The sequence below is a fragment of the Felis catus genome, chromosome F1, assembly GCF_018350175.1.
Source record: "Felis catus isolate Fca126 chromosome F1, F.catus_Fca126_mat1.0, whole genome shotgun sequence".
Lineage (NCBI taxonomy): Eukaryota > Metazoa > Chordata > Mammalia > Carnivora > Felidae > Felis > Felis catus.
In genome coordinates this window covers 59,974,238-59,987,115 of record NC_058384.1, presented here as the reverse complement: position 1 = coordinate 59,987,115, position 12,878 = coordinate 59,974,238, and the positions used below count along the sequence as shown (strand labels likewise).

General features: G+C 46.3%; 2 long non-coding RNA genes across 12 annotated transcripts in view; one reads left to right on the top strand and one right to left on the bottom strand.

The window, feature by feature from the left end:
• Positions 1-7,383, bottom strand: part of LOC102901282 — a 68,208-nt gene extending 60,825 nt beyond the window's left edge. For 2 of the 11 annotated variants that reach the window (XR_006591385.1, XR_002739155.2), the window contains exons 1-2: positions 6,782-7,383; positions 6,423-6,527 (exon numbers count right to left, since the gene is read on the bottom strand). This is a non-coding gene — a long non-coding RNA (uncharacterized LOC102901282). Of the gene's footprint in view, positions 1-5,903; positions 6,164-6,422; positions 6,528-6,781 lie in introns of those variants that run through there. The other 9 variants (XR_006591386.1, XR_006591384.1, XR_006591389.1 and 6 more) reach the window with 9 other exon arrangements.
• On the top strand, positions 7,325-12,877 carry LOC123382690. Its single transcript, XR_006591396.1, has 3 exons — positions 7,325-7,427; positions 7,746-7,925; positions 10,309-12,877. It is a non-coding gene; the product is annotated as an uncharacterized LOC123382690 (long non-coding RNA).
• The last annotated feature ends 1 nt before the right edge of the window (position 12,878 follows it).

Here is a 12,878-nt window from a genome sequence, read left to right as displayed (position 1 = left end):
AGGCGGCTGCTGTAGAAGGCCGTGGTGGGGCGTTCAGGCTCTGAAATCAGCATGGGCTCAAATCCCAGCTCCACCCCCTGCTGGGCAAGCCAGTGTTGGACAAGTCACTGTATCTTGATCTTCCTCACGTGCCAAATGTGTTTATAGGGTTGTTAAAAGGATTTAAGGTGAGAGTTTGTACAGAATCTGGCACAGCCTAAGTCTTCAGTAAATGGTAATTATTATTAACCAAAATGTGTAACTGCAAATCTAATCTCTCTCCTGATGGGCAGATCCATACAGTTAGGCATCCCTGGGCCAGATCCCCCCAAGTCAAAGCGACTACACCATTTTCTCACCTCCCACAACCCTTTGTTGCAAACATTCATCCAGTCATCCGAATCCATAGCCTAATGGGACTCAACCCATATCGCTCCCACCTACCTCCCCCCCAACATCCGTTTCTCATCAAATCCTATAAAATTCCAAAGGATTCAACATGGCATAAAACGTCCATTGTTATCTCACCTCCACTTCCCCGTCCAAGCTCATCTCCCACCCCTCCCTCTCCTGCCCCATATATTTACACATTCTGCCCCCGCTTCATACAAAGGTGCTTACCATTCCTTGCAAACATCAAGTAATCTAATATAAATGTCTTTACACGTTTCTTTCCTCTGCCTGAAATGTCCTTCTTCCCGACTCCCACGCCCAATCTATTTGCCTTTAAAGACTTGGTTTGTGGCATCTCCCTATAAAGCCTTTCCTGGCCACCAGTGGGCAGTTCAATGCCTTTCTCTCTGCTTCTGTAACAAAGTGTGTGCCCCTATTGTGGTACTCACCACACTGGGATTTTGACTTGCTTGTCTCTCTTCTCCAGGAAACTGTAAGGAGCTTACAGGCAAAAAACCGTCTTATTCAGTGCTTAACTCCCCTCTCCCTGATCAGCACGCAGAAGGTCCTTAAATGATTTCATATATTAGTGAATAACTGAATAATCCGACAAAACAAGATAATCCTAGATGCTTCATGTTCCCCCCCTCTTTTGTCAGCAGGGTTAATCATAAAATGCATGTAGCTTGACTTCAATTCAGAAGTTTTTTCTGGTTTAGTCCATGCCTCTATAACAACCAATAGTTTTCTATCCTATTACCCAACACACATATCTTTTAAAGCTAATGGTTGGATTTTATTTTCTTCTTCGTGATTTTCCGCATTTCCCAAATGTTGTTCTCTTAATCCATACCAAATCAGTCACTTGACAAAAATCAGGAAATGTAAAGGAAAGTCTGAAAGAAGTCTAAGTCTGCAAGTATGATCAGACTCCCTTTAATTCAAATAGTCGAGTAACGAGGAGCCTAAAGATTAGTATTCAGAAAGCCAAACTGGCATTGTAGTGGATGTTGGGGGGGAGGGGCGTGTATGGCAAATTTCAGGTGACGAGATACTAAAAGAAAAAAATAAAAAGCAGAATATTTTTAAAGCACATCCTCCTAATTCAAAGATGATCCCCTAATAAGGGGATGAAAGTGATAAAGCACTTCCCAGTGCTCACAGTGAACCTACAGGACCAGCATTGGATGCCCATCAGCCTCCCAGACTCCTGCCCTGGACCCACCCCGACAGACACGTTGACTCTGGACCTGAGCAGTCTCCCCCAGTGTCTGAATGAACGGCAGCTCTGTGTCCTGGCCTTCCTCTCACATTCTGGAAGCTGCCATTGTACTCCAGAGTCCTAGACTTTTTGATGAAAAGCTCCCTCTCTTCCAGGTTGAGGGAATGAACCGCAGATAATTGGCAAAGCACAAAAAAAAGGAAAACTAACCCTGAAGACCCAGCAGCTCAGAGATCAGTGGCTTAGACAATGCTACCACCCATTGGCCAAAAACAGAAGTACTGCTGCTCTTTGCGGGGAGTCTGGAGTGACTTAATGGAACATTTCACGTGGATTTGGAACGGACAGTAGCCGAATTGTTGTTGCCATCATTACTGGTGCCTCAGCAATAAGTTTCTGATATTTATACCATAATCACAACAGCAGCAGGCCTATGATTCAGCGCTGCATCAGAAATTGAGGTTCTGGGAATGCAGAGCAGGAAATCCGTTCAGACTTTAAAAGAAGGAGCGAAGGGAGATGAGCAAAGTGCCCTAATGGGAAAGTAGATGGAGTCAGAGGCAGACAACACCCGGAGACTTCCACATACTGCACACTGACCGCACGAAGTACAGTCCTATAAGGAATCTAATTTAATCCCCACTAAAATTCTGCAAGACTAGCGCTTTTGTGCCCATTATTAAAGTGGGTAAGGGTCAAAGAAGCTACAGACGTGCATAAGCTCACAGCTCAGGCACAGCAAGGCTGGTCTGAACTCCATTCTACCTGTTCTGTTCCCAAAGCCCGTTCGGATTCCATCAGACCACAACCACCTACTCTCACTTCTCAACTTGTTTAGGGCAGACACTGAGTCTACAAGATTGTTTTCTTCTTGTAATCACAATCTCCTGCTGGGGTGTTAAAGAGTCAATGTTTTCGGTTTAAAGGTTAGATGTGGAACAGAGGAATGCACACTCTTGGAAATCTGGTGCCAAGGAATCTCTGTATCCAGAGGAACTCTTTTTTTTCTTCCCTCTCTCTCTTTCCTGCCCATTTCTCTCTCCCCTATAAAATCCTCCGCCTAACTACAGATACAATCTCAGTTTAAAGCTGCACTGTCCAGTCCAACAGCCACTAGCTACATGCGGTGACTGAGCATTTGAAATGTGGCCGGTCCAAATTAATATGTACTCTACATGGACAAATATATACTGGATTTCTAAGATTTCATACAAAAATAAAAATACAAAATATCTCGTTAATGATTTTTATAGTGATTACATGGTAACATGATATTTTTAATATAGTAAGTTAAATAGTTATCACTAAAATTAATTTCACCTGTTTCTCTTTACTTTTTTTTTAATTTTTTTTTTTCAACGTTTATTTTTTTTTGGGACAGCGAGAGACAGAGCATGAACGGGGGAGGGGCAGACAGAGAGGGAGACACAGAATCGGAAACAGGCTCCAGGCTCCGAGCCATCAGCCCAGAGCCTGACACGGGGCTCGAACTCACAGACCGCGAGATCGTGACCTGGCTGAAGTTGGACGCTTAACCGACTGCGCCACCCAGGCGCCCCTGTTTCTCTTTACTTTTCAATGGGACTACTAGAAAATGTTAAACCACAGATGCAGAAAGCCCTCCATTTCTACTGGCTAGCACTCATTTAAAGACACGCAGGGGCACCTGGGTGGCTCAGCTGCTTGGGTGTCTGACTTCGGCTCAGGTCATGATCTCACGGTCTGTGAGTTCGAGCCCCACGTCGGGCTCTATGCTGGCAGCTCAGAGCCTGGAGCCTGCTTCGGATTCTGTGTCCCCCTCTCTCTCTGCCCCTCCCCTGCTCATGCTCTGTCTCTCTTTGTCTCAAAAATAAATAAAAACATTAAAAAAAATTAAAGACACGCAAACATGCTTTTGTAAATAAAGACATTTCATACCTTAATTAGTACAAGATAAGAGCATGAAACCAAAATCTATTTCTTCCTCAGCTGATAGAAAACTACCACCTGATGTTCAATTAAGACAGCTATAATTATTAACCAGGAGTTTCACGTTGTGAAGAAACTAATGAAGCCAGATTTGCTCTGATTGTGTGTCTTACGGGTGACTGACTTGTTCACTAATTATCCCAAAGTTTTTATCCTGCAAACTGCATTAATAATAGTGTAATTTATATTCTAGGAGCATGTGCCCAATAGGGCTCAACAAAGAACTTCACATCTTATGTCAAGGAAAGTAGGGCTGTTACCAGTGTTCCTAAAGCTGTGGAATCGCCTCATCCCTGTTGAGCTCAACACCTTCAAAGTAGAGGGAAATCTCATCGTGAGCAAGACCAGTCATACCTTAAGAGGAAAGCAATTCAGCTTCCAAGGTTCCCTCTGGGCTAACTGTCTAAGGGTTCTTGGCAGCTTTTCCTTATCTCATCAAAAAAAAGCAACAACAACAACAACAACAAAAACCCTGGAGGGATGCCTGGGTGGTTCAGTCGATTAAGCATCTGACTTCGGTTTGGGTCACGATCTCACCATTCATGGGTTCAAGCCCTGCATGGGGCTCTGTGCTGATGGCTCAGAGCCCAGAGCCTGTTTCAGATTCTGTGTCTGCCCCTCTGCTACACACACTCTGTCTCTCTCTCTCAAAAATAAATAAATAAATGTTAAAATTAAAAAAAAAAAAAACCTGGAGAAAAATGGCCTTAGAGAAATCGACAAGCCAATGAACTCCTAAAAACAAGATATATTCAAAGTTCCAACCAAAGATTTATAGGACAGGTCTAGTCAATGGCTCTCCAGGATGACAAACTACTGGTGCAAACCACTAAGAGTTCCCTCCTGTACAGGGCCCTCAGAACAATGGTGACTTGGGGGGGCACCGAGGTGGCTCAGTTGGTTAAATGACTGACTTCGGCTCAGGTCACGATCTTGCAGTTTGTGGGTTTGAGCCCCACATCAAGGCTCTGCACTGACAATATGGAGCCTGCTTGGAATTCTCTCTCCCTCTCTCAAGATAAATAAATAAACATAAAAAAAAAAAAAATAGTGACCTGGGACCAGAACATCAGCAAGGGTGAGGGCCAACAAGAATGCCCCCTGCCTGCCCAACAATTTTGAAGAGCCTCCTCTTGCCTTGGACCAGGCTCTGTGTCCATCGTGATGCTGAGTTTCCAGACAGGGGGAGGCTGGGCTAATTGATTTCTCAAGTTCACCTTCAAAACCAGACTCTGATCCTCTGGTCTCCACAGAAAGGAACACACCCAACAAGTTAAATTGAAGTAAAAAGAAATACCCTTGGCCTGAGGTCTCCTAGGAGTCCATTTGAACAGTGCACAAAGCAAACTCAACAGAGACCTTCTGCCAGCTCTTCTCAATTTTCTCTGCTATGTGTGATATTTTCCATGGATCAGACCAGAGATGTTGGTTGTAAATGATAGTCAGATGTTTAAACAATTTTGTTGCTGAAACATGATAATTTCCAGAAGCCCCCTTTCTATACATGGTATCTCTGGGTGAGACCCACCACAAAGAAAATGAGTTGTACAAGAAGAATGGCAGAAGATCTGGAAATTAACCAGGAAACTGGACCACAGCATGCCTCAAACAAAACAAAAAATCATTAATAGGAAACAGGCCAGTTTTTAAGGGTCATGGAAAGAATACACACTGGGTTCTCGGCAACTGGCTATGTTTCAAAGTCAGTAACCTCCAACTTGTCAGGGAGGATTGTGGTTAATGCTGCGAAAGACATGTGCTGAAAGGTTTCTAGTTGCCCCTAAATTCCTGAATTTCTAGTCAGGATATCATACCACACATGTGCAAAACAGAAAAGTCTGGTAAATTTTAAATGGTTCCTGCTGTAAGTAAACTCAATATATAAAATTTTAACTTACAAAATCAATACATTAGGAGGTAATCATCCATATCAAAAAAGAATTAACTTCAACCTCTTTTTAAGTGAATTTTTTCCTATTCAGATATTAGGTTGAATCACACAAAATTGCCAGTTTTTGACTATTTTGACCAAATAAAACCAAAATCCTGGCAATCCCGTGTGGTTCAATCTATACATTTCATTACTAGAAAAATTTTAAGGGAGAACTAGGAATCCCTACAATTTCAAAATAGAGATTTTTAAAGCACTTCCCAAATAACAATTCACAGTCAACAGGAAAACATTTTGTCCAACGATTTCAATTTTGATCTACATAACTTTTCAGTAACATACCTATACCCTGTTTTAATCTGAGTATTACAGGATGTAGTCAGTGATCACCAAGAATCTGGGGAATAAATTTGGCAATGCCTAAAATCATAGTAATAAACTCCACATTTATATATTTCCACATTTCAAAGTAGCTTTAATTGAAATCAGTCATTAAGCTACATCCCTAAATCTTTTGTGAAACTGAAACAAAGATGGAAGAAGGGGGGGGGGGAAGGAAAGATGGACTAATTTCGATTATCAGAATTCACACATCCAAATGAGGCTTGCGTTCAAAGGCGTCCCCATGGAACACTATGTATCTCTTCCCAGGTGGCACTATCATATTGCTCGGAATGTTTCCGGAATTACTCTCGGAACCGCCTTCAAATCTGCATAAGAAAACCAGTATATTACTCAATAGTCCTATTTCTCCTCTTCCTTCTTGCTTTCAAATTCCAAACTGCGGTCGACCACTATTAACCTTATTTCACAAACGTGGATCCAATTGGTTTTGGGTTATTTGCTAAATAATACATCACCTGTCCAAACCCGTAGAACGTACAACACCAAGAGTGAGCCCTAATGTAAATGATGGACTTTGGATGATGATGATGTTCAATACAGGCTTATCAACCATGACAAACGTACCCCCTGGCGAAGAATGTTGCAAACGGCGGAGGCTGTGCACGTGTGAAGGCAGTGGGTATATGGGAAGTCTCCACACCTCAACTGCGCCGTGAACCTAAAGGTGCTCTAAAAATGACAAAATCTTAATTTTAAAAAAATGGCATAGGAATAAAATTAAAAACCGCTCTTAGGAATGGGACATTTGTGCACACTGAGGATACCCATGTGCCCACATTCCCTGGTTGTCCCCTTATCCCTCTTCTCCACCATCAGTACCCTCCACCCTCCGAGGAGAAAAAACAGGTGTGTTGTCTTTAAACCAAGGCGATTAGGAATGAGCCGCTGGGGAATGTCCCTAGGGTGGCCAGCCCCAGTCCCACCTAGTGACTTTGGTGTCTTCCTTCACTTTCTGCCTCTCCTGACGCAGGGGCACACCACTGCGCAGCGTGATGGATTCGTGAGGGAGCCTCTGCACGTGAGAATAACTGCCAACGTTTTCAGAGTTTACTTGAACAATGACAATGACCCATAAGCGAAAAATATTTCTTACGTCCAAGTCAAAGCAAGTGGATGTTCTCTTTGGGGACAAAGGCTAAGAGGTAGAGCTCCTCTCGCGGACAGAGAGAGGCGAAGGAGGCCATCCCATCCCCGCGTGCGAAGGGCGTGAGGGACCTGGGGTCTAGGGGACCCTGGCAGGCCCGGCCCGGGGCTCTGAGGCGCGAGGCTTAGCGTTCTCGCCCGCCGCCAGGATCCCTCCAGCGCGCTCACCCGCGCGGTGGCCGCGACCCTTTTATAGACGCGCGGGGAAGCTGTCCAATGAGCTCAGCCCTCTCTGGGGCGACCTCCGTGTTCCACCAATCAGGCGCTGCTACGCAAGCCCGAAGCTGATTGGTCAGATTCCAGGGGGCGGGGTTGGGGAAACACCGGGGCGGGCCTCAGGTGGGAGCGCTCTCGCGGCGCCTAGAGGAGGGAGACTGGTGGTGAATGCGCGCTGTTCCAGTTAGCGTAGGGGCCCTCAATCAGGAGGTCCTGTGCGGCGACGAGAGCGGTTTCAGGGGAACCCGAGGAAGAGAGAGCCCCCTGGCGGGGTGCTGGGATGTGGGAAGGGCCCGCGGGCCCCACTCCTGGCTGAGATGGCCTACACCAAGTCTCCGGCTTGCTCCCTGAGGCAGGGAAACGGAACAACCCAATAGTTAATTCTGATAATAATAACAATCGTCCCTGGGAGGGGACAGTTGCAGCAGGTCACGTGAAAGTCTGCGATTGTGTGGGCTCGGAGAAGTTTTCCGAGTTGAAGAAGGAAATGCTTGTTTGCTTGTTTGTTTGTTTGTTTGTTTTTCAAAGGAGGAAAATACTGTCAGCAAAACAGTGAAGGCAGTCAGCTGATTGATGTTCTGCAGGCCAGTGAGACCTCCTAAAAGGAACGAGGGCGTCAGGAAGAAAGGTTGGACAAAGATAACGGGGGATAACAAAGTGGAAAGGAAAGGGAAGTATTTGAAAACTCTAGAAGAAGAAAGGGAACAGGTGAGTCAGAAAAAAAAAAAAATAGAAGAAAATGAAAAGTCTCTAAGCCTCTGCTCGGTGGGTACCTCACCGTGTTTTCTGGCCCGTCCTCAGGATACCTGAAAAAAGAAAAAAGAAAGCTGCTTACTTATGGAGAGAGCTGAGGCTGATCTAAGTTAGTGCTGCCCCTGAAAATCCAGGAGGTGTGTTTGTCCGGCTCAGGGTTGAGTCAGCAGGACCCAAGCATGCCTGGGTGACCCGGCAAGAATTCTCATCCATCAACATTCAGAGTGTGTACCGTACTGTCCTCAAGAAGCTTCAGAACAATCTCAGAACACGGTCAATCCTTTATTAGATTCACTTGAGTTTCTTCCATCAAAGGCACCTGCCAAGTGGCACTGTGCTTCTAAGCCCTGCAGACCTTGTCCTTCTTCTGAAAGCATCCTGTTCTGGGAGGAATAACAATGGCGGGTTTTTTTTTTTTTAAAGCTCCGCATGTGTGACATTTTTGTCCTTTGCAAAGTACACTCACCCACTCCCTTCTCTTCTGACACTGTGTCTCCCCAGATGTCCCGGTCCTGCGGAGGCTTTGTGTCCGTTCCCCCAAAGTCGCATCCCCTGGCTCGCATCCTTATATTGTTTTTACTGCTTCTCCAAGCTTGTTTCTGATTTCCACAGAGGCTGCTGTGATTCCGAGCTTGCTATACAGAAAATTACTTTTCCAGGAACATTATTAGTGAAAGGAAAGATCCCTCTTTTCCATTATGGAGATACACCAGTGCTACTTACCTCTTCGTCCTCTCTTATGAAACCAGCTTTGCTATAATTAACTTTCACTTCCTTGAGCAGCTCTGCCCAGTCACTTCTTCATTTGTTCCTCAGGGATTTCTTGTTTCATTTCTGAATTTCAAGAGGCTGGGCCCTGTCTTCATTAGGAGTCTAGCATCTCGTTCTTTACAGAGCTCTCAAATTGGCTATCAGAGCGCAGAGCGCTGGAAACAGCAGGCTGGCTCTCTTTAATTTTCTAACAACTAATGTGACAGCTGTCTAGCTTCTAGTGTTTCCTGACTCTTCCTTTCCCCTCTTCGTGCAGCTGACCCACCTTACTGATGTCATTCTGTTAGTATTTAGATGAATTATGCTGCAGGTTTTCAAACCAGTTGAGGATACAAGGAAGACCCTTAATGTCTAGACCTCAGGTCTATTGAACGTAGATCCTAGTATCATTTCCCCACATGGACCCGTTGGTGGCGCTGTTCTTTGATTTCACCTCGTATCCATGTAAATGGCTCTCCGCCTGTTAAGCCTTCGGGAGGAAAGAATCGAATAGGAATTACCTTCCCCAACTCCAGCTCTTCCGTCCTTTTTTTAAATGTCCAATATTCTGGACTCCCCCCCCACACACACACACACACTTATTCCTGAATCGGTATATTCTGAGTGTTTGGAAGTGAAAGCCTTCCCTTAAAAGCACCTGGTCAGGAGACACAGCTGCGTAGGGCAGACTACTCTAGAAACAATAGGGTACCCAGAGGAAGCCCCCGAAGTTCACAGGCAGGTCTGTACCCCATGTCCTAAGCCGAGTGCAGGTTTGAGGGAGACTGTGCACACAAGGGGTCATGAGCACAGGTCCCACCTGTGGCACCTGCTGTCTGGGAGACTCTAAGGGACTTACTCAGCCTCCACCTGTTTGTCTGTAAAAGGGGCAGAATGGAACCAACTTCATAGGGTTGCTGTGAAACTTAAATAGGCCAGCCATATAAAGTGCTTAAAACAGGACCTGGAATTGGAAGTGCTCCATACGTATTAAGTGTCGTTATCATAAAGCCATGATCCCACACCCACAACGGTGTGCCACCCCCCGTGAGCGTCTCTGACAGAATCGTTCTCCGGGTTCGGACAGTGAGGCGTGGGACTTCTCACACGTCTTTCTTTTTGTCGACACCAAATGAACAAACCTTTTAGAATCTCTGAAAGTAAGAAAGAGAGTTTTATTTCAGCCCAAGTTAGGACAGCTGCCCGGAAAACACATTCTTCACAAGAAGGAAAGTGCTCTGGAGCATCAAGAGTTTTGAGGGGGTTATAGCCTTTTTACATCTTGGAGAAGCTCAAAAGACTAGAGATTAGCATCTAGGCAGGAGTCATGAGTTTTATCATCAAGGAAAGCTGGGAGCGGGAGCCGTGATCGCTATTTCATGGATAAGATGGTTTTCCTCTGGGCTACTCTTCACAAAGCAGATGTACAATGCATGCATGGTGGGGCCGGAAATCGGGCTTTGGGTTTGAACGAAGTTTACATACAGTCATGTTGACTTAGAAAGACATCTAAAACGGCTTCCCTTGTATAGATCAGGCCTCTAAAGAGGTTTTTTTTTTTTTTTCTCTCACTACTTTCTTGCCATAGGAGGTACTTGGTGTCCAGAAAGCTTTTGCTTAAACTGTAGAGAAAGCATCGGAATCCGTTTTCCTTTCTACTACAGTACAAGGGTGCATATGAATCGTCACCACTGATGCTGGAAATTCCCCGACACGAGTTCCTCTGTGACCTAGCAGCAGCAGCAGCAAAGACATGCACGCGTCCCCCATTTGCTCCCCTGTAGCTGTCGGTGTTCCACGACCAGATGCTCCAGTGCAGCCAAGGGCGCGGTGGGCGCAAAAAATCAGTGCCCTGAAAGCCACCACTGAAATTAAGTGTTGCTTGTGGGCACCAGTCAAGTGACTTTCTAAGGGGCGGGGTAACAGGAACTACCAAGCGAATGAGGTGGAGCGTTTGACGGGAAGTGACACAGTGGCCACACGGTGGCGCAGGATGATGAGCGACTGACTCCGTTCTGCACGAGGGCCCATCATTGATGCCCTTGAAAGCTCTCTTTGCAAACACTCGTGTCTTCTTCCGCATTCCACAATCTGCGGCCTTTTCCCCCCCGCAGTCCCTCTTTCCTTTCGTAATGTCCCAGTTCCCATGGTTACGATGGTGGATTCCTTTTCTCCGGGTTGACCCTGAGTGCTGGCCTGTACTCGGCAACCCCCTGCTTCTGGAAAGCGGTTCCTCCAGTGAAATCTGCAAGACCAGTGGAAGCTGAGCAAGGCAGGGGGCAGCCCGACCCCCTCCTCCCCCTCCCCCCTCATTTCCCCCATCAGGTTAGGGTCTGGGAGTGCGGCTTAAAGCTGCTGGCATGCTTTATGTCACCTTCACAAATTTCCTGAGTGGCGTCACCCTGAGTTTTTCATATATGATCTTTTACAGAGGACAGAGATGTGGGCATTGAAATTGGGAGAGAACCACCAAACCACCAGGGGCCTTCTCTGCAAAGCCCTGGGTACTGTCCCACTCTGGAAGGAGGCAACCCTACATGGCACCCCGAACTCTGCCTTGATTGTCCCCACATCTGGGTGGATGAGGAGCCCCCCGGGAGGCTCAGACATCTCGAATGGAGAGTTATCTTCTTCCCCGTCTTCCTCAAAATGAAGCCTGTTGTAGAAAGTCCCCGCTGGCTCCAGGAACACGTCAGCCACCACACCTTTGCCGTCTACCCTCTTCAAAACTCAGTTTGCGTCAGGGCTTATCCCAAACGTAGATTCATTTAGAAAATACAGCTCACTGATGTGTAACTAAAAATACATAAATACGCCCCCAAAGCAAAGTCTAAACAGATGTCCCACTCTGTCCCCCTTCAGATAAAAAGTGACCCATCTCTTTCAAAGAGGGGGGAGAAGCTGGGCTAAGTAAGAATAAAACATTGGGAAGTGGGGAGAGGAAGGGCGTGTTTTGTTTCTCCTTGAGGGACAGGAGCAAACCCTAGGAGTGGAATGCAGCCGCCTCCAAGGCCCCGGGGGAGTGTCCCTGAGACCCTACACGTTGCTCCCAGCCACTCCCCAGAAGACAGAACAGTGAGCCTGTGCCCTCTACACCATCTGAGAACCCCCTCTCTCCAGGCAGGTGCTGCTTGCATGCACACCCACCCCCGAGGAAAGGGGCAGGGGGCCCCCCTCTGTGCAGAGATTCGGGGACTGAATAGGAGCTCAGACGTGGAAACAGGACAGGAAAAGAGATTTTCTTCAAGAAAACCAGACAAGCAGAGACATGGAAATATGAAAGCAGATTTTACGTCCAGAGAAATAAATACGCTAAATTGATTTCATCGTAACCTCGTGTTATTCCTGTGATGGAACGTGACCCCGGAATGAGAGAATAGAAGTCAAAAGTGCTTTGTGCGGATCAAGCGGCAGAGACGCAGAGAGCCTCAATCCCACTCGGGTATCAGGGCTCAGCGAGATACCGTGTCTGTGGTTGTTCAGCAGACACCGAGAGCCTTGGTCAAATACTTGGCGGTAACTGTAATAAAATGTCTCCTGGTTCAGGGGCCCTCACCTATATAATATAAAGTTTCCGTAGAGTAGAATTGGGAAGAAGTTTTGTCTCATTTCCTGTGTCACCCAATTCCAGGCCAACCATCTCCATTCCTTCATGGGCTGTCTCAGCCTTGCCACCGGCCACTTTCTATGGTTCCAAACCATTTCCCTGAATCCCAGGACACGGCCAACATACTGGCCTCAGGGAGGCAGGAATGTCTCTTTCTATTGTGTCAGTAGCATGAATAAAGACCCCTCCCTTAATCCCATACAGCATCTTTGAGACCAGGCTGAAATATTTGATAGAACTTTACTGACAGCGAGACTGTTGTGTATGAAGCATATGAAAGACAAATGAGGGATTACGTCACATGATCCTATTATCCCCCACCCCCACCCCCATTCTTGAGAACCGAGGTTCTTGGTCACAAAGAAAGGTGACACAAATATAAAAGACAAAGTTAAAACGCTGTGATGCTGAGTTTGAAATAGAGAAGTATCAGGGCACCTGAGTGGTTCAGTCGGTTAAGCTTCTGACTGGATTTCAGCTCAGGTCATGATCTCGCAGTTCGGTTTGTAAGTTCGAGCCCTGCGTCGGGCTCTGCGGTGATAGTGCAGAGC